At 41.2% G+C, this 17,755-nt stretch overlaps 1 long non-coding RNA gene and 10 other non-coding genes across 11 annotated transcripts in view; all 11 read right to left on the reverse strand.

Annotated features, from left to right (window-relative positions):
• Positions 1–17,755, reverse strand: part of LOC134483375 (uncharacterized) — a 40,340-nt gene that overhangs the window by 15,826 nt on the left and 6,759 nt on the right. The window lies entirely within an intron of this gene.
• LOC134485305 (small nucleolar RNA SNORD115) lies at positions 904–981 on the reverse strand. Its single transcript, XR_015656339.1, has one exon. It is a non-coding gene; the product is annotated as a small nucleolar RNA SNORD115 (small nucleolar RNA).
• Positions 2,736–2,813, reverse strand: LOC134485391 (small nucleolar RNA SNORD115). Its single transcript, XR_015656340.1, has one exon. It is a non-coding gene; the product is annotated as a small nucleolar RNA SNORD115 (small nucleolar RNA).
• LOC134485306 (small nucleolar RNA SNORD115) lies at positions 4,559–4,636 on the reverse strand. Its single transcript, XR_015656596.1, has one exon. It is a non-coding gene; the product is annotated as a small nucleolar RNA SNORD115 (small nucleolar RNA).
• LOC134485307 (small nucleolar RNA SNORD115) lies at positions 6,398–6,475 on the reverse strand. The gene has a single exon (XR_015656444.1). It is a non-coding gene; the product is annotated as a small nucleolar RNA SNORD115 (small nucleolar RNA).
• On the reverse strand, positions 8,236–8,313 carry LOC134485308 (small nucleolar RNA SNORD115). The gene has a single exon (XR_015656457.1). It is a non-coding gene; the product is annotated as a small nucleolar RNA SNORD115 (small nucleolar RNA).
• On the reverse strand, positions 10,071–10,148 carry LOC134485392 (small nucleolar RNA SNORD115). Its single transcript, XR_015656197.1, has one exon. It is a non-coding gene; the product is annotated as a small nucleolar RNA SNORD115 (small nucleolar RNA).
• On the reverse strand, positions 11,909–11,986 carry LOC134485309 (small nucleolar RNA SNORD115). Its single transcript, XR_015656341.1, has one exon. It is a non-coding gene; the product is annotated as a small nucleolar RNA SNORD115 (small nucleolar RNA).
• Positions 13,732–13,809, reverse strand: LOC134485310 (small nucleolar RNA SNORD115). The gene has a single exon (XR_015656599.1). It is a non-coding gene; the product is annotated as a small nucleolar RNA SNORD115 (small nucleolar RNA).
• LOC134485311 (small nucleolar RNA SNORD115) lies at positions 15,571–15,648 on the reverse strand. Its single transcript, XR_015656458.1, has one exon. It is a non-coding gene; the product is annotated as a small nucleolar RNA SNORD115 (small nucleolar RNA).
• On the reverse strand, positions 17,409–17,486 carry LOC134485312 (small nucleolar RNA SNORD115). The gene has a single exon (XR_015656459.1). It is a non-coding gene; the product is annotated as a small nucleolar RNA SNORD115 (small nucleolar RNA).

The raw sequence follows: 17,755 nt of genomic DNA on the forward strand, positions 1-17,755 counted from the left end.
GCATTTGTTTTCTGATGAATACTGAAGTAAATTTTAGTTAGATCAAGAATGAAGCTGTGTGATGACACATAGAAGGGAATTGGTAGCCAAAGCCACACCTTCAACTTCAATCTACCCTACTGGCTAGGTTCCGTGTGGCCTGAGCTTTTCGTGAAAAATTTCGCGAAGCTCTCTTTGGGGCAATAATTTTTGGATTGTCTTTTGATGCAGAAAATTTATCGCCAATTTCTTCATCTCTAAACTAAAGTCTTATTCCTGGGTTCCCCTTGCCATTGGAAATCCATCTCTGTGCACGAGCTTTGATTTGTGAGCCTGTGTGTGCAGTGAAATTTCTCCAAATTCAAAAGGTATATTCATATTCCAGATCCCTCCATTTGTGTAGATAGTATCATCTAGGATCTCTTCCAAGATATTCAATTTTATGACTGTATGAACTACAGGTAGAAAGGAATTTCTCTACATTTTTAATAGTGCAGTTCAAAGGGACAAAACATACTGAGAAGTGAAATTCATTTCTGACTGGGATTGCATTATTTTTAATTAGAAACCTTTGATGGGCTGTAATTATTGGTCAAAATACTGAGGAATATGTTATAGGAAGTTCAATCCATTAATCGTGATCATTTCACTCACCTGGGAATAGTGATCCACTGGACCGCAGGAGTGATGCCAGGTGACTGCAAGACATCAGAGCAGAGAGGGTAATGATGACAGGGTTGGTGTTGCAGACTTGCACACAAGCAGATTATGAGATTAGGTGCTAGTTGGCAGGCAGTGTTTGCCAGCACAGTTCCAGGTTCCCACAGAGGGAAAAGAGCACAAGGTCATCAGAGCAGCTCAGATGAGTCCCGCAAGTGGTCCTCAAAGAGACTAAGTAGTGCTTGTAACCCTGGCTCCCTGGTTGGGCCTCAGCGTAATCCTATTGAGCATGATTTTTATGTCATCATTCTGTTCTTGACTTTCTGTTGTCATCATTGACCCAGACACAGGCAGGACACAACTGTCAATAATGTAATTTCACCTGCACCATGGCTTACCTGGGCTGCCAACACTGCCTCAGAATTTGAATCCTCACTTGCAAGTGCAGAGGGTACAAGGGCACAGCGCTCTTGTGTGGAATAAGGGTAGACCTAGCTTGAATTTGAAGACTGTCCTCTCTAAAAAGGAAAGAGCAAGATGTGAGGGCAATTGTATCCCTTCAGTTCATACAATCATGTTAATTTTAAGGAGGCTTTTTAAGAAGTCTAATGTATGATGCCACTTAGCAGAATCACTCTTGCAACATCCACTTCCATGCTGACATTCCCAACACATGGAAAGTTACTTCCCTAAGCGATCAATAGGTCAATAGGTACCCAAAACCAAATCATTGATGAAGGGGATGACACATGCTCTTTGCCATATACACCGATCAAATCTTTCAATTGCTAAACATTGTCAGAAACCAAGGCAAAGGTGAATTTACCTGAGTAATATTGGAAGGACAACATGAACAGTTACATATACTTTAATCAAATTTTCATGAGACTTGTGCATTTCAGACTTTATGTGCTAGTCTATGTTCATTCCTCCCCATTTCCATACTGCATGGTTACAATCAGTTCCCACAGCTGGTAAGTGAATGCTGAAGAGAATCTGTTGCCCAGAAGAAAGCAACAAGTATTTTGGCCAAGAATCCCTGAGCGTTAGCACTCAGTGATTGCCATGTGATCAAACTGAGAATGTGACCAAAATTCGTGTGACTAGATCAGTTGGTGTTTGCAAGTATCCCATTGACATCACGTTCCTCTGTCCCAAGAGCTCCAGAAACCATCTCCTTGATAGCATTTGCTTTCTGATGAATACTGAAATTTTAGTATGATCAAGAATGAAGCTGTGTGATGACACATAGAAGGGAATTGGTAGCCAAAGCCACACCTTCAACTTCAATCTACCCTACTGGCTAGGTTCCCTGTGGCCTGAGAGTTTCGTGAAAAATTTCACGAAGCTCTCTTTGGGAAATAATTCTTGGAGTGTCTTTTGATGCAGAAACTTTGTCGCCAATTTCTTCATCTCTAAACTAAAGTCTTATTCCTGGGTTCCCCTTGCCATTGGAAATCCATCTCTGTGCACCAGCTTTGATTTGTGAGCCTGTGTGTGGACTGAAATGTCTCCAAATTCAAAAGGTATATTCATATTCCAGATCCCTCGATTTGTGTAGATAGTATCATCTAGGATCTCTTCCAAGATATTCAATTTTATGGCTGTATGAACTACATGTAGAAAGGAATTTCTCTACATTTTTAATAGTGCAGTTCAAAGGGACAAAACATACTGAGAAGTGCAATTCATTTCTGACTGGGATTGCATTATTTTTAATTAAGAAACCTATGATGGGCTGAAATTATTGGTCAAAATACGGAGGAATATCTTATAAGAAGTTCAATACATTAATCGTGATCTTTTCACTCACCTGGGAATAGTGATCCACTGGACCACAGGCGTGATGCCGGGTGACTGCAAGACATCAGAGCAGAGAGGGTAATGATGACAGGGTTGGTGTTGCAGACTTGCACACAAGCAGATTATGAGATTAGGTGCTAGTTGGCAGGCAGTGTTTGCCAGCACAGTTGCACTAAGATTGTCCAGGTTCCCACAGAGGGAAAAGAGCACAAGGTCATCAGAGCAGCTCAGATGAGTCCCGCAAGTGGTCCTCAAAGAGACTAAATAGTGCTTGTTACCCTGGCTCCCTGGTTGGGCCTCAGCGTAATCCTATTGAGCATGATTTTTATGTCATCATTCTGTTCTTGACTTTCTGTTGTCATCATTGACCCAGACACAGGCAGGACACAACTGTCATTAATGTAATTTCACCTGCAACATGGCTTACCTGGACTGCCAACACTGCCTCAGAATTTGAATCCTCACTTGCAAGTGCAGAGGGTACAAGGGCACAGCGATCTTGTGTGGATAAGGGTAGACCTAGCTTGAATTTGAAGACTGTCCTCTCTAAAAAGGAAAGAGCAAGATGTGAGGGCAATTGTATCCCTTCAGTTCATACAATCATGTTAATTTTAAGGAGGCTGTTTAAGAAGTCTAATGTATGATGCCACTTAGCAGAATCACTCTTGCAACATCCACTTCCATGCTGACATTCCCAACACATGGAAAGTTACTTCCCTAAGCGATCAATAGGTCAATAGGTACCCAAAACCAAATCATTGATGAAGGGGATGACACATGCTCTTTGTCATATACACCGATCAAATCTTTCAATTGCTAAACATTGTCAGAAACCAAGGCAAAGGTGAATTTACCTGAATAATATTGGAAGGACAATACATGAACAGTTACATATACTTTAATCAAATTTTCATGAGACTTGTGCATTTCAAACTTTATGTGCTAGGCTATGTTCATTCCTCCCCATTTCCATACTGCATGGTTACAATCAGTTCCCACAGCTGGTAAGTGAATGCTGAAGAGAATCTGTTGCCCAGAAGAAAGCAACAAGTATTTTGGCCATGAATCCCTGAGCGTTAGCACTCAGTGATTGCCATGTGATCAAACTGAGAATGTGACCAATATTCGTGTGACTAGATCAGTTGGTGTTTGCAAGTATCCCATTGACATCACGTTCCTCTGTCCCAAGAGCTCCAGAAACCATCTTTTTGATAGCATATGTTTTCTGATGAATACTGAAGTAAATTTTAGTAAGATCAAGAATGAAGCTGTGTGATGACACTTAGAAGGGAATTGGTAGCCAAAGCCACACCTTCAACTTAAATCTACCCTACTGGCTAGATTCCCTGTGGCCTGAGAGTTACTTGAAAAATTTCGCCAAGCTCTCTTTGGGGGAATAATTCTTGGAGTGTCTTTTGATGCAGAAACTTTGTCGCAAATTTCTACATCTCTAAACTATAGTCTTATTCCTGGGTTCCCCTTGCCATTGGAAATCGATCTCTGTGCACCAGCTTGGATTTGTTAGCATGTGTGTGGACTGAAATTTCTCCAAATTCAAAGGTATATTCATATTCCAGATCCCTCCATTTGTGTAGATAGTATCATCTAGGATCTCTTCCAAGAAATTCAATTTTATGTCTGTATGAACTACAGGTAGAAAGGAATTTCTCTACATTTTTAATAGTGCAGTTCAAAGGGACAAAACATTCTGAGAAGTGAAATTCATTTCTGACTGGGATTGCATTATTTTTAATTAGAAACCTTTGATGGGCTGTAATTATTGGTCAAAATACTGAGGAATATGTTATAGGAAGTTCAATCCATTAATCGTGATCATTTCACTCACCTTGGAATAGTGATCCACTGGACCGCAGGAGTGATGCCAGGTGACTGCAAGACATCAGAGCAGAGAGGGTAATGATGACAGGGTTGGTGTTGCAGACTTGCACACAAGCAGATTACGAGATTAGGTGCTAGTTGGCAGGCAGTGTTTGCCAGCACAGTTCCAGGTTCCCACAGAGGGAAAAGAGCACAAGATCATCAGAGCAGCTCAGATGAGTCCCGTAAGTGGTCCTCAAAGAGACTAAGTAGTGCTTGTAAACCTGGCTCCCTGGTTGTGCCTCAGCGTAATCCTATTGAGCATGATTTTTATGTCATCATTCTGTTCTTGACTTTCTGTTGTCATCATTGACGCAGACACAGGCAGGACACAACTGTCAATAATGTAATTTCACCTGCACCATGGCTTACCTGGGCTGCCAACACTGCCTCAGAATTTGAATCCTCACTTGCAAGTGCAGAGGGTACAAGGGCACAGCGCTCTTGTGTGGAATAAGGATAGACCTAGCTTGAATTTGAAGACTGTCCTCTCTAAAAAGGAAAGAGCAAGATGTGAGGGCAATTGTATCCCTTCAGTTCATACAATCATGTTAATTTTAAGGAGGCTGTTTAAGAAGTCTAATGTATGATGCCACTTAGCAGAATCACTCTTGCAACATCCACTTCCATGCTGACATTCCCAACACATGGAAAGTTACTTCCCTAAGCGATCAATAGGTCAATAGGTACCCAAAACCAAATCATTGATGAAGGGGATGACACATGCTCTTCGTCATATACACCGATCAAATCTTTCAATTGCTAAACATTGTCAGAAACCAAGGCAAATGTGAATTTACCTGAGTAATATTGGAAGGACAATACACGAACAGTTACGTATACTTTAATCAAATTTTCATGAGACTTGTGCATTTCAGATTTTATGTGCTAGGCTATGTTCATTCTTCCCCATTTACATACTGCATGGTAAAAATCAGTGCCCACAGCTGGTATGTGAATGCTGAAGAGAATCGGTTGCCCAGAAGAAAGCAACATGTATTTTGGCCATGAATCCCTGAGCGTTAGCACTCAGTGATTGCCATGTTATCAAACTGAGAATGTGACCAAAATTCGTGTGACTAGATCAGATGGTGTTTGCAAGTATCCCATTGACATCACTTTCCTCTGTCCCAAGAGCTCCAGAAACCATCTCCTTGATAGCATTTGTTTTCTGATGAATACTGAAGTAAACTTTAGTAAGATCAAGAATGAAGCAGTGTGATGACACATAGAAGGGAATTGGTAGCCAAAGCCACACCTTCAACTTCAATCTACCCTACTTGCTAGGTTCCCTCTGGCCTGAGAGTTACATGAAAAATTTCGCGAAGCTCTCTTTGGGGCAATAATTCTTGGAGTGTCTTTTGATGCAGAAAATTTATCGCCAATTTCTTCATCTCTAAACTAAAGTCTTATTCCTGGGTTCCCCTTGCCATTGTAAATTGATCTCTGTTCACCAGCTTGGATTTGTGAGACTGTGTGTGGACTGAAATTTCTCCAAATTCAAAAGGTATATTCATATTCCAGATCCCTCCATTTGTGTAGACAGTATCATCTAGGATCTCTTCCAAGAAATTCAATTTTATGGCTGTATGAACTACATGTAGTAAGGAATTTCTCTACATTTTTAATAGTGCAGTTCAAAGGGACAAAACATACTGAGAAGTGCAATTCATTTCTGACTGGGATTGCATTATTTTTAATTAAGAAACCTTTGATGGGCTGAAATTATTGGTCAAAATACTGAGGAATATCTTATAGGAAGTTCAATCCATTAATCGTGATCATTTCACTCACCTGGGAATAGTGATCCACTGGACCTCAGGGGTGATGCCAGGTGACTGCAAGACATCAGAGCAGAGAGGGTAATGATGACAGGGTTGGTGTTGCAGACTTGCACACAAGCAGATTATGAGATTAGTTGCTATTTGGCAGGCAGTGTTTGCCAGCACATTTGCACTAAGATTGTCCAGGTTCCCACAGAGGGAAAAGAGCACAAGGTCATCAGAGCAGCTCAGATGAGTCCCGCAAGTGGTCCTCAAAGAGACTAAGTAGTGCTTGTAAACCTGGCTCCCTGGTTGGGCCTCAGCGTAATCCTATTGAGCATGATTTTTATGTCATCATTCTGTTCTTGATTTTCTGTTGTCATCATTGACCCAGACACAGGCAGGACACAACTGTCAATAATGTAATTTCACCTGCACCATGGCTTACCTGGGCTGCCAACACTGCCTCAGAATTTGAATCCTCACTTGCAAGTGCAGAGGGTACAAGGGCACAGCGCTCTTGTGTGGAATAAGGGTAGACCTAGCTTGAATTTGAAGACTGTCCTCTCTAAAAAGGAAAGAGCAAGATGTGAGGGCAATTGTATCCCTTCAGTTCATACAATCATGTTAATTTTAAGGAGGCTGTTTAAGAAGTCTAATGTATGATGCCACTTAGCAGAATCACTCTTGCAACATCCACTTCCATGCTGACATTCCCAACACATGGAAAGTTACTTCCCTAAGCGATCAATAGGTCAATAGGTACCCAAAACCAAATCATTGATGAAGGGGATGACACATGCTCTTCGTCATATACACCGATCAAATCTTTCAATTGCTAAACATTGTCAGAAACCAAGGCAAAGTGAATTTACCTGAGTAATATTGGAAGGACAATACACGAACAGTTACGTATACTTTAATCAAATTTTCATGAGACTTGTGCATTTCAGATTTTATGTGCTAGGCTATGTTCATTCTTCCCCATTTACATACTGCATGGTAAAAATCAGTGCCCACAGCTGGTATGTGAATGCTGAAGAGAATCGGTTGCCCAGAAGAAAGCAACATGTATTTTGGCCATGAATCCCTGAGCGTTAGCACTCAGTGATTGCCATGTTATCAAACTGAGAATGTGACCAAAATTCGTGTGACTAGATCAGATGGTGTTTGCAAGTATCCCATTGACATCACTTTCCTCTGTCCCAAGAGCTCCAGAAACCATCTCCTTGATAGCATTTGTTTTCTGATGAATACTGAAGTAAACTTTAGTAAGATCAAGAATGAAGCAGTGTGATGACACATAGAAGGGAATTGGTAGCCAAAGCCACACCTTCAACTTCAATCTACCCTACTTGCTAGGTTCCCTCTGGCCTGAGAGTTACATGAAAAATTTCGCGAAGCTCTCTTTGGGGCAATAATTCTTGGAGTGTCTTTTGATGCAGAAAATTTATCGCCAATTTCTTCATCTCTAAACTAAAGTCTTATTCCTGGGTTCCCCTTGCCATTGTAAATTGATCTCTGTTCACCAGCTTGGATTTGTGAGACTGTGTGTGGACTGAAATTTCTCCAAATTCAAAAGGTATATTCATATTCCAGATCCCTCCATTTGTGTAGACAGTATCATCTAGGATCTCTTCCAAGAAATTCAATTTTATGGCTGTATGAACTACATGTAGTAAGGAATTTCTCTACATTTTTAATAGTGCAGTTCAAAGGGACAAAACATACTGAGAAGTGCAATTCATTTCTGACTGGGATTGCATTATTTTTAATTAAGAAACCTTTGATGGGCTGAAATTATTGGTCAAAATACTGAGGAATATCTTATAGGAAGTTCAATCCATTAATCGTGATCATTTCACTCACCTGGGAATAGTGATCCACTGGACCTCAGGGGTGATGCCAGGTGACTGCAAGACATCAGAGCAGAGAGGGTAATGATGACAGGGTTGGTGTTGCAGACTTGCACACAAGCAGATTATGAGATTAGTTGCTATTTGGCAGGCAGTGTTTGCCAGCACATTTGCACTAAGATTGTCCAGGTTCCCACAGAGGGAAAAGAGCACAAGGTCATCAGAGCAGCTCAGATGAGTCCCGCAAGTGGTCCTCAAAGAGACTAAGTAGTGCTTGTAACCCTGGCTCCCTGGTTGGGCCTCAGCGTAATCCTATTGAGCATGATTTTTATGTCATCATTCTGTTCTTGATTTTCTGTTGTCATCATTGACCCAGACACAGGCAGGACACAACTGTCAATAATGTAATTTCACCTGCACCATGGCTTACCTGGGCTGCCAACACTGCCTCAGAATTTGAATCCTCACTTGCAAGTGCAGAGGGTACAAGGGCACAGCGCTCTTGTGTGGAATAAGGGGAGACCTAGGTTGAATTTGAAGACTGTCCTCTCTAAAAAGGAAAGAGCAAGATGTGAGGGCAATTGTATCCCTTCAGTTCATACAATCATATTAATTTGAAGGAGGCTGTTTAAGAAGTCTAATGTATGATGCCACTTAGCAGAATCACTCTTGCAACATCCACTTCCATGCTGACATTCCCAACACATGGAAAGTTACTTCCCTAAGCGATCAATAGGTCAATAGGTACCCAAAACCAAATCATTGATGAAGGGGATGACACATGCTCTTAGCCATATACACCGATCAAATCTTTCAATTGCTAAACATTGTCAGAAACCAAGGCAAAGTGAATTTACCTGAGTAATATTGGAAGGACAATACACGAACAGTTACGTATACTTTAATCAAATTTTCATGAGACTTGTGCATTTCAGACTTTATGTGCTAGGCTATGTTCATTCCTCCCCATTTCCATACTGCATGGTAACAATCAGTTCCCACAGCTGGTAAGTGAATGCTGAAGAGAATCTGTTGCCCAGAAGAAAGCAACAATATTTTGGCCATGAATCCCTGATTGTTAGCACTCAGTGATTGCCATGTGATGAAACACAGAATGTGACCAAAATTGGTGTGACTAGATCAGTTGGTGTTTGCAAGTATCCCATTGACATCACGTTCCTCTGTCCCAAGAGCTCCAGAAACCATCTCCTTGATAGCATTTGTTTTCTGATGAATACTGATGTAAACTTTAGTAAGATCAAGGATGAAGCAGTGTGATGACTCCTGGAAGTGAATAGGTAGCCAAAGCCACACCTGCAACTTCAATGTCCCCTACTGGCTAGGTTCCCTGTGGCCTGAGAGTTATGTGAAAAATTTCGCCAAGCTCTCTTTGGGGGAATAATTCTTGGAGTGTCTTTTGATGCAGAAACTTTGTCGCCAATTTCTACATCTCTAAACTATAGTCTTATTCCAGGGTTCCCCTTGCCATTGGAAATCGATCTCTGTGCACCAGCTTTGATTTGTGAGCATGTGTGTGGACTGAAATTTCTCCAAATTCAAAGGTATATTCATATTCCAGATCTCTCCATTTGTGTAGATAGTATCATCTAGGAACTCTTCCAAGAAATTCAATTTTATGACTGTATGAACTACAGGTAGAAAGGAATTTCTCTACATTTTTAATAGTGCAGTTCAAAGGGACAAAACATACTGAGAAGTGAAATTCATTTCTGACTGGGGTTGCATTATTTTTAATTAGAAACCTTTGATGGGCTGTAATTATTGGTCAAAATACTGAGGAATATCTTATAGGAAGTTCAATACATTAATCGTGATCATTTCACTCACCTGGGAATAGTGATCCACTGGACCGCAGGGGTGATGCCAGGTGACTGCAAGACATCAGAACAGAGAGGGTAATGATGACGGGGTTGGTGTTGCAGAATTGCACACAAGCAGATTACGAGACTAGGTGCTAATTGGCAGGCAGTGTTTGCCAGCACAGTTGCACTAAGATTGTCCATGTTCCCACAGAGGGAAAAGAGCACAAGGTCATCAGAGCAGCTCAGATGAGTCCCGCAAGTGGTCCTCAAAGAGACTAAGTAGTGCTTGTAACCCTGGCTCCCTGGTTGGGCCTCAGCGTAATCCTATTGAGCATGATTTTTATGTCATCATTCTGTTCTTGACTTAATGTTGTCATCATTGACCCAGACACAGGCAGGACACAACTGTCAATAATGTAATTTCACCTGCACCATGGCGTACCTAGGCTGCCAACACTGCCTCAGAATTTGAATCCTCACTTTCAAGTGCAGAGGGTACAAGGGCACAGCGCTCTTGTGTGGAATAAGGGTAGACCTAACTTGAAATTGAAGACTGTCCTCTCTAAAAAAAAAGAGCAAGATGTGAGGGCAATTGTATCCCTTCAGTTCATACAATCATGTTAATTTTAAGGAGGCTGTTTAAGAAGTCTAATGTATGATGCCACTTAGCAGAATCACTCTTGCAACATCCACTTCCATGCTGACATTCCCAACACATGGAAAGTTACTTCCCTAAGCGATCAATAGGTCAATAGGTACCCAAAACCAAATCATTGATGAACGGGATGACACATGCTCTTTGTCATATACACCGATCAAATCTTTCAATTGCTAAACATTGTCAGAAACGAAGGCAAAGGTGAATTTACCTGAATAATATTGGAAGGACAATACACGAACAGTTACGTATACTTTAATCAAATTTTCATGAGACTTGTGCATTTCAGATTTTATGTGCTAGGCTATGTTCATTCCTCCCCATTTCCATACTGCATGGTAAAAATCAGTGCCCACAGCTGGTATGTGAATGCTGAAGAGAATCGGTTGCCCAGAAGAAAGCAACATGTATTTTGGCCATGAATCCCTGAGCGTTAGCACTCAGTGATTGCCATGTTATCAAACTGAGAATGTGACCAAAATTCGTGTGACTAGATCAGATGGTGTTTGCAAGTATCCCATTGACATCACTTTCCTCTGTCCCAAGAGCTCCAGAAACCATCTCCTTGATAGCATTTGTTTTCTGATGAATACTGAAGTAAACTTTAGTAAGATCAAGAATGAAGCAGTGTGATGACACATAGAAGGGAATTGGTAGCCAAAGCCACACCTTCAACTTCAATCTACCCTACTTGCTAGGTTCCCTCTGGCCTGAGAGTTACATGAAAAATTTCGCGAAGCTCTCTTTGGGGCAATAATTCTTGGAGTGTCTTTTGATGCAGAAAATTTATCGCCAATTTCTTCATCTCTAAACTAAAGTCTTATTCCTGGGTTCCCCTTGCCATTGGAAATCGATCTCTGTTCACCAGCTTGGATTTGTGAGACTGTGTGTGGACTGAAATTTCTCCAAATTCAAAAGGTATATTCATATTCCAGATCCCTCCATTTGTGTAGACAGTATCATCTAGGATCTCTTCCAAGAAATTCAATTTTATGGCTGTATGAACTACATGTAGTAAGGAATTTCTCTACATTTTTAATAGTGCAGTTCAAAGGGACAAAACATACTGAGAAGTGCAATTCATTTCTGACTGGGATTGCATTATTTTTAATTAAGAAACCTTTGATGGGCTGAAATTATTGGTCAAAATACTGAGGAATATCTTATAGGAAGTTCAATCCATTAATCGTGATCATTTCACTCACCTGGGAATAGTGATCCACTGGACCGCAGGGGTGATGCCAGGTGACTGCAAGACATCAGAGCAGAGAGGGTAATGATGACAGGGTTGGTGTTGCAGACTTGCACACAAGCAGATTATGAGATTAGGTGCTAGTTGGCAGGCAGTGTTTGCCAGCACAGTTGCACTAAGATTGTCCAGGTTCCCACAGAGGGAAAAGAGCACAAGGTCATCAGAGCAGCTCAGATGAGTCCCGCAAGTGGTCCTCAAAGAGACTAAATAGTGCTTGTTACCCTGGCTCCCTGGTTGGGCCTCAGCGTAATCCTATTGAGCATGATTTTTATGTCATCATTCTGTTCTTGACTTTCTGTTGTCATCATTGACCCAGACACAGGCAGGACACAACTGTCATTAATGTAATTTCACCTGCAACATGGCTTACCTGGACTGCCAACACTGCCTCAGAATTTGAATCCTCACTTGCAAGTGCAGAGGGTACAAGGGCACAGCGATCTTGTGTGGATAAGGGTAGACCTAGCTTGAATTTGAAGACTGTCCTCTCTAAAAAGGAAAGAGCAAGATGTGAGGGCAATTGTATCCCTTCAGTTCATACAATCATGTTAATTTTAAGGAGGCTGTTTAAGAAGTCTAATGTATGATGCCACTTAGCAGAATCACTCTTGCAACATCCACTTCCATGCTGACATTCCCAACACATGGAAAGTTACTTCCCTAAGCGATCAATAGGTCAATAGGTACCCAAAACCAAATCATTGATGAAGGGGATGACACATGCTCTTTGTCATATACACCGATCAAATCTTTCAATTGCTAAACATTGTCAGAAACCAAGGCAAAGGTGAATTTACCTGAATAATATTGGAAGGACAATACATGAACAGTTACATATACTTTAATCAAATTTTCATGAGACTTGTGCATTTCAAACTTTATGTGCTAGGCTATGTTCATTCCTCCCCATTTCCATACTGCATGGTTACAATCAGTTCCCACAGCTGGTAAGTGAATGCTGAAGAGAATCTGTTGCCCAGAAGAAAGCAACAAGTATTTTGGCCATGAATCCCTGAGCGTTAGCACTCAGTGATTGCCATGTGATCAAACTGAGAATGTGACCAATATTCGTGTGACTAGATCAGTTGGTGTTTGCAAGTATCCCATTGACATCACGTTCCTCTGTCCCAAGAGCTCCAGAAACCATCTTTTTGATAGCATATGTTTTCTGATGAATACTGAAGTAAATTTTAGTAAGATCAAGAATGAAGCTGTGTGATGACACTTAGAAGGGAATTGGTAGCCAAAGCCACACCTTCAACTTAAATCTACCCTACTGGCTAGATTCCCTGTGGCCTGAGAGTTACTTGAAAAATTTCGCCAAGCTCTCTTTGGGGGAATAATTCTTGGAGTGTCTTTTGATGCAGAAACTTTGTCGCAAATTTCTACATCTCTAAACTATAGTCTTATTCCTGGGTTCCCCTTGCCATTGGAAATCGATCTCTGTGCACCAGCTTGGATTTGTTAGCATGTGTGTGGACTGAAATTTCTCCAAATTCAAAGGTATATTCATATTCCAGATCCCTCCATTTGTGTAGATAGTATCATCTAGGATCTCTTCCAAGAAATTCAATTTTATGTCTGTATGAACTACAGGTAGAAAGGAATTTCTCTACATTTTTAATAGTGCAGTTCAAAGGGACAAAACATTCTGAGAAGTGAAATTCATTTCTGACTGGGATTGCATTATTTTTAATTAGAAACCTTTGATGGGCTGTAATTATTGGTCAAAATACTGAGGAATATGTTATAGGAAGTTCAATCCATTAATCGTGATCATTTCACTCACCTTGGAATAGTGATCCACTGGACCGCAGGAGTGATGCCAGGTGACTGCAAGACATCAGAGCAGAGAGGGTAATGATGACAGGGTTGGTGTTGCAGACTTGCACACAAGCAGATTACGAGATTAGGTGCTAGTTGGCAGGCAGTGTTTGCCAGCACAGTTCCAGGTTCCCACAGAGGGAAAAGAGCACAAGATCATCAGAGCAGCTCAGATGAGTCCCGTAAGTGGTCCTCAAAGAGACTAAGTAGTGCTTGTAAACCTGGCTCCCTGGTTGTGCCTCAGCGTAATCCTATTGAGCATGATTTTTATGTCATCATTCTGTTCTTGACTTTCTGTTGTCATCATTGACGCAGACACAGGCAGGACACAACTGTCAATAATGTAATTTCACCTGCACCATGGCTTACCTGGGCTGCCAACACTGCCTCAGAATTTGAATCCTCACTTGCAAGTGCAGAGGGTACAAGGGCACAGCGCTCTTGTGTGGAATAAGGATAGACCTAGCTTGAATTTGAAGACTGTCCTCTCTAAAAAGGAAAGAGCAAGATGTGAGGGCAATTGTATCCCTTCAGTTCATACAATCATGTTAATTTTAAGGAGGCTGTTTAAGAAGTCTAATGTATGATGCCACTTAGCAGAATCACTCTTGCAACATCCACTTCCATGCTGACATTCCCAACACATGGAAAGTTACTTCCCTAAGCGATCAATAGGTCAATAGGTACCCAAAACCAAATCATTGATGAAGGGGATGACACATGCTCTTCGTCATATACACCGATCAAATCTTTCAATTGCTAAACATTGTCAGAAACCAAGGCAAAGGTGAATTTACCTGAGTAATATTGGAAGGACAATACACGAACAGTTACGTATACTTTAATCAAATTTTCATGAGACTTGTGCATTTCAGATTTTATGTGCTAGGCTATGTTCATTCTTCCCCATTTACATACTGCATGGTAAAAATCAGTGCCCACAGCTGGTATGTGAATGCTGAAGAGAATCGGTTGCCCAGAAGAAAGCAACATGTATTTTGGCCATGAATCCCTGAGCGTTAGCACTCAGTGATTGCCATGTTATCAAACTGAGAATGTGACCAAAATTCGTGTGACTAGATCAGATGGTGTTTGCAAGTATCCCATTGACATCACTTTCCTCTGTCCCAAGAGCTCCAGAAACCATCTCCTTGATAGCATTTGTTTTCTGATGAATACTGAAGTAAACTTTAGTAAGATCAAGAATGAAGCAGTGTGATGACACATAGAAGGGAATTGGTAGCCAAAGCCACACCTTCAACTTCAATCTACCCTACTTGCTAGGTTCCCTCTGGCCTGAGAGTTACATGAAAAATTTCGCGAAGCTCTCTTTGGGGCAATAATTCTTGGAGTGTCTTTTGATGCAGAAAATTTATCGCCAATTTCTTCATCTCTAAACTAAAGTCTTATTCCTGGGTTCCCCTTGCCATTGTAAATTGATCTCTGTTCACCAGCTTGGATTTGTGAGACTGTGTGTGGACTGAAATTTCTCCAAATTCAAAAGGTATATTCATATTCCAGATCCCTCCATTTGTGTAGACAGTATCATCTAGGATCTCTTCCAAGAAATTCAATTTTATGGCTGTATGAACTACATGTAGTAAGGAATTTCTCTACATTTTTAATAGTGCAGTTCAAAGGGACAAAACATACTGAGAAGTGCAATTCATTTCTGACTGGGATTGCATTATTTTTAATTAAGAAACCTTTGATGGGCTGAAATTATTGGTCAAAATACTGAGGAATATCTTATAGGAAGTTCAATCCATTAATCGTGATCATTTCACTCACCTGGGAATAGTGATCCACTGGACCTCAGGGGTGATGCCAGGTGACTGCAAGACATCAGAGCAGAGAGGGTAATGATGACAGGGTTGGTGTTGCAGACTTGCACACAAGCAGATTATGAGATTAGTTGCTATTTGGCAGGCAGTGTTTGCCAGCACATTTGCACTAAGATTGTCCAGGTTCCCACAGAGGGAAAAGAGCACAAGGTCATCAGAGCAGCTCAGATGAGTCCCGCAAGTGGTCCTCAAAGAGACTAAGTAGTGCTTGTAACCCTGGCTCCCTGGTTGGGCCTCAGCGTAATCCTATTGAGCATGATTTTTATGTCATCATTCTGTTCTTGATTTTCTGTTGTCATCATTGACCCAGACACAGGCAGGACACAACTGTCAATAATGTAATTTCACCTGCACCATGGCTTACCTGGGCTGCCAACACTGCCTCAGAATTTGAATCCTCACTTGCAAGTGCAGAGGGTACAAGGGCACAGCGCTCTTGTGTGGAATAAGGGTAGACCTAGCTTGAATTTGAAGACTGTCCTCTCTAAAAAGGAAAGAGCAAGATGTGAGGGCAATTGTATCCCTTCAGTTCATACAATCATGTTAATTTTAAGGAGGCTGTTTAAGAAGTCTAATGTATGATGCCACTTAGCAGAATCACTCTTGCAACATCCACTTCCATGCTGACATTCCCAACACATGGAAAGTTACTTCCCTAAGCGATCAATAGGTCAATAGGTACCCAAAACCAAATCATTGATGAAGGGGATGACACATGCTCTTCGTCATATACACCGATCAAATCTTTCAATTGCTAAACATTGTCAGAAACCAAGGCAAAGTGAATTTACCTGAGTAATATTGGAAGGACAATACACGAACAGTTACGTATACTTTAATCAAATTTTCATGAGACTTGTGCATTTCAGATTTTATGTGCTAGGCTATGTTCATTCTTCCCCATTTACATACTGCATGGTAAAAATCAGTGCCCACAGCTGGTATGTGAATGCTGAAGAGAATCGGTTGCCCAGAAGAAAGCAACATGTATTTTGGCCATGAATCCCTGAGCGTTAGCACTCAGTGATTGCCATGTTATCAAACTGAGAATGTGACCAAAATTCGTGTGACTAGATCAGATGGTGTTTGCAAGTATCCCATTGACATCACTTTCCTCTGTCCCAAGAGCTCCAGAAACCATCTCCTTGATAGCATTTGTTTTCTGATGAATACTGAAGTAAACTTTAGTAAGATCAAGAATGAAGCAGTGTGATGACACATAGAAGGGAATTGGTAGCCAAAGCCACACCTTCAACTTCAATCTACCCTACTTGCTAGGTTCCCTCTGGCCTGAGAGTTACATGAAAAATTTCGCGAAGCTCTCTTTGGGGCAATAATTCTTGGAGTGTCTTTTGATGCAGAAAATTTATCGCCAATTTCTTCATCTCTAAACTAAAGTCTTATTCCTGGGTTCCCCTTGCCATTGTAAATTGATCTCTGTTCACCAGCTTGGATTTGTGAGACTGTGTGTGGACTGAAATTTCTCCAAATTCAAAAGGTATATTCATATTCCAGATCCCTCCATTTGTGTAGACAGTATCATCTAGGATCTCTTCCAAGAAATTCAATTTTATGGCTGTATGAACTACATGTAGTAAGGAATTTCTCTACATTTTTAATAGTGCAGTTCAAAGGGACAAAACATACTGAGAAGTGCAATTCATTTCTGACTGGGATTGCATTATTTTTAATTAAGAAACCTTTGATGGGCTGAAATTATTGGTCAAAATACTGAGGAATATCTTATAGGAAGTTCAATCCATTAATCGTGATCATTTCACTCACCTGGGAATAGTGATCCACTGGACCTCAGGGGTGATGCCAGGTGACTGCAAGACATCAGAGCAGAGAGGGTAATGATGACAGGGTTGGTGTTGCAGACTTGCACACAAGCAGATTATGAGATTAGTTGCTATTTGGCAGGCAGTGTTTGCCAGCACATTTGCACTAAGATTGTCCAGGTTCCCACAGAGGGAAAAGAGCACAAGGTCATCAGAGCAGCTCAGATGAGTCCCGCAAGTGGTCCTCAAAGAGACTAAGTAGTGCTTGTAACCCTGGCTCCCTGGTTGGGCCTCAGCGTAATCCTATTGAGCATGATTTTTATGTCATCATTCTGTTCTTGATTTTCTGTTGTCATCATTGACCCAGACACAGGCAGGACACAACTGTCAATAATGTAATTTCACCTGCACCATGGCTTACCTGGGCTGCCAACACTGCCTCAGAATTTGAATCCTCACTTGCAAGTGCAGAGGGTACAAGGGCACAGCGCTCTTGTGTGGAATAAGGGGAGACCTAGGTTGAATTTGAAGACTGTCCTCTCTAAAAAGGAAAGAGCAAGATGTGAGGGCAATTGTATCCCTTCAGTTCATACAATCATATTAATTTGAAGGAGGCTGTTTAAGAAGTCTAATG

Source organism: Rattus norvegicus, chromosome 1, assembly GCF_021556685.1.
Source record: "Rattus norvegicus strain SHRSP/BbbUtx chromosome 1, alternate assembly SHRSP_T2T, whole genome shotgun sequence".
Lineage (NCBI taxonomy): Eukaryota > Metazoa > Chordata > Mammalia > Rodentia > Muridae > Rattus > Rattus norvegicus.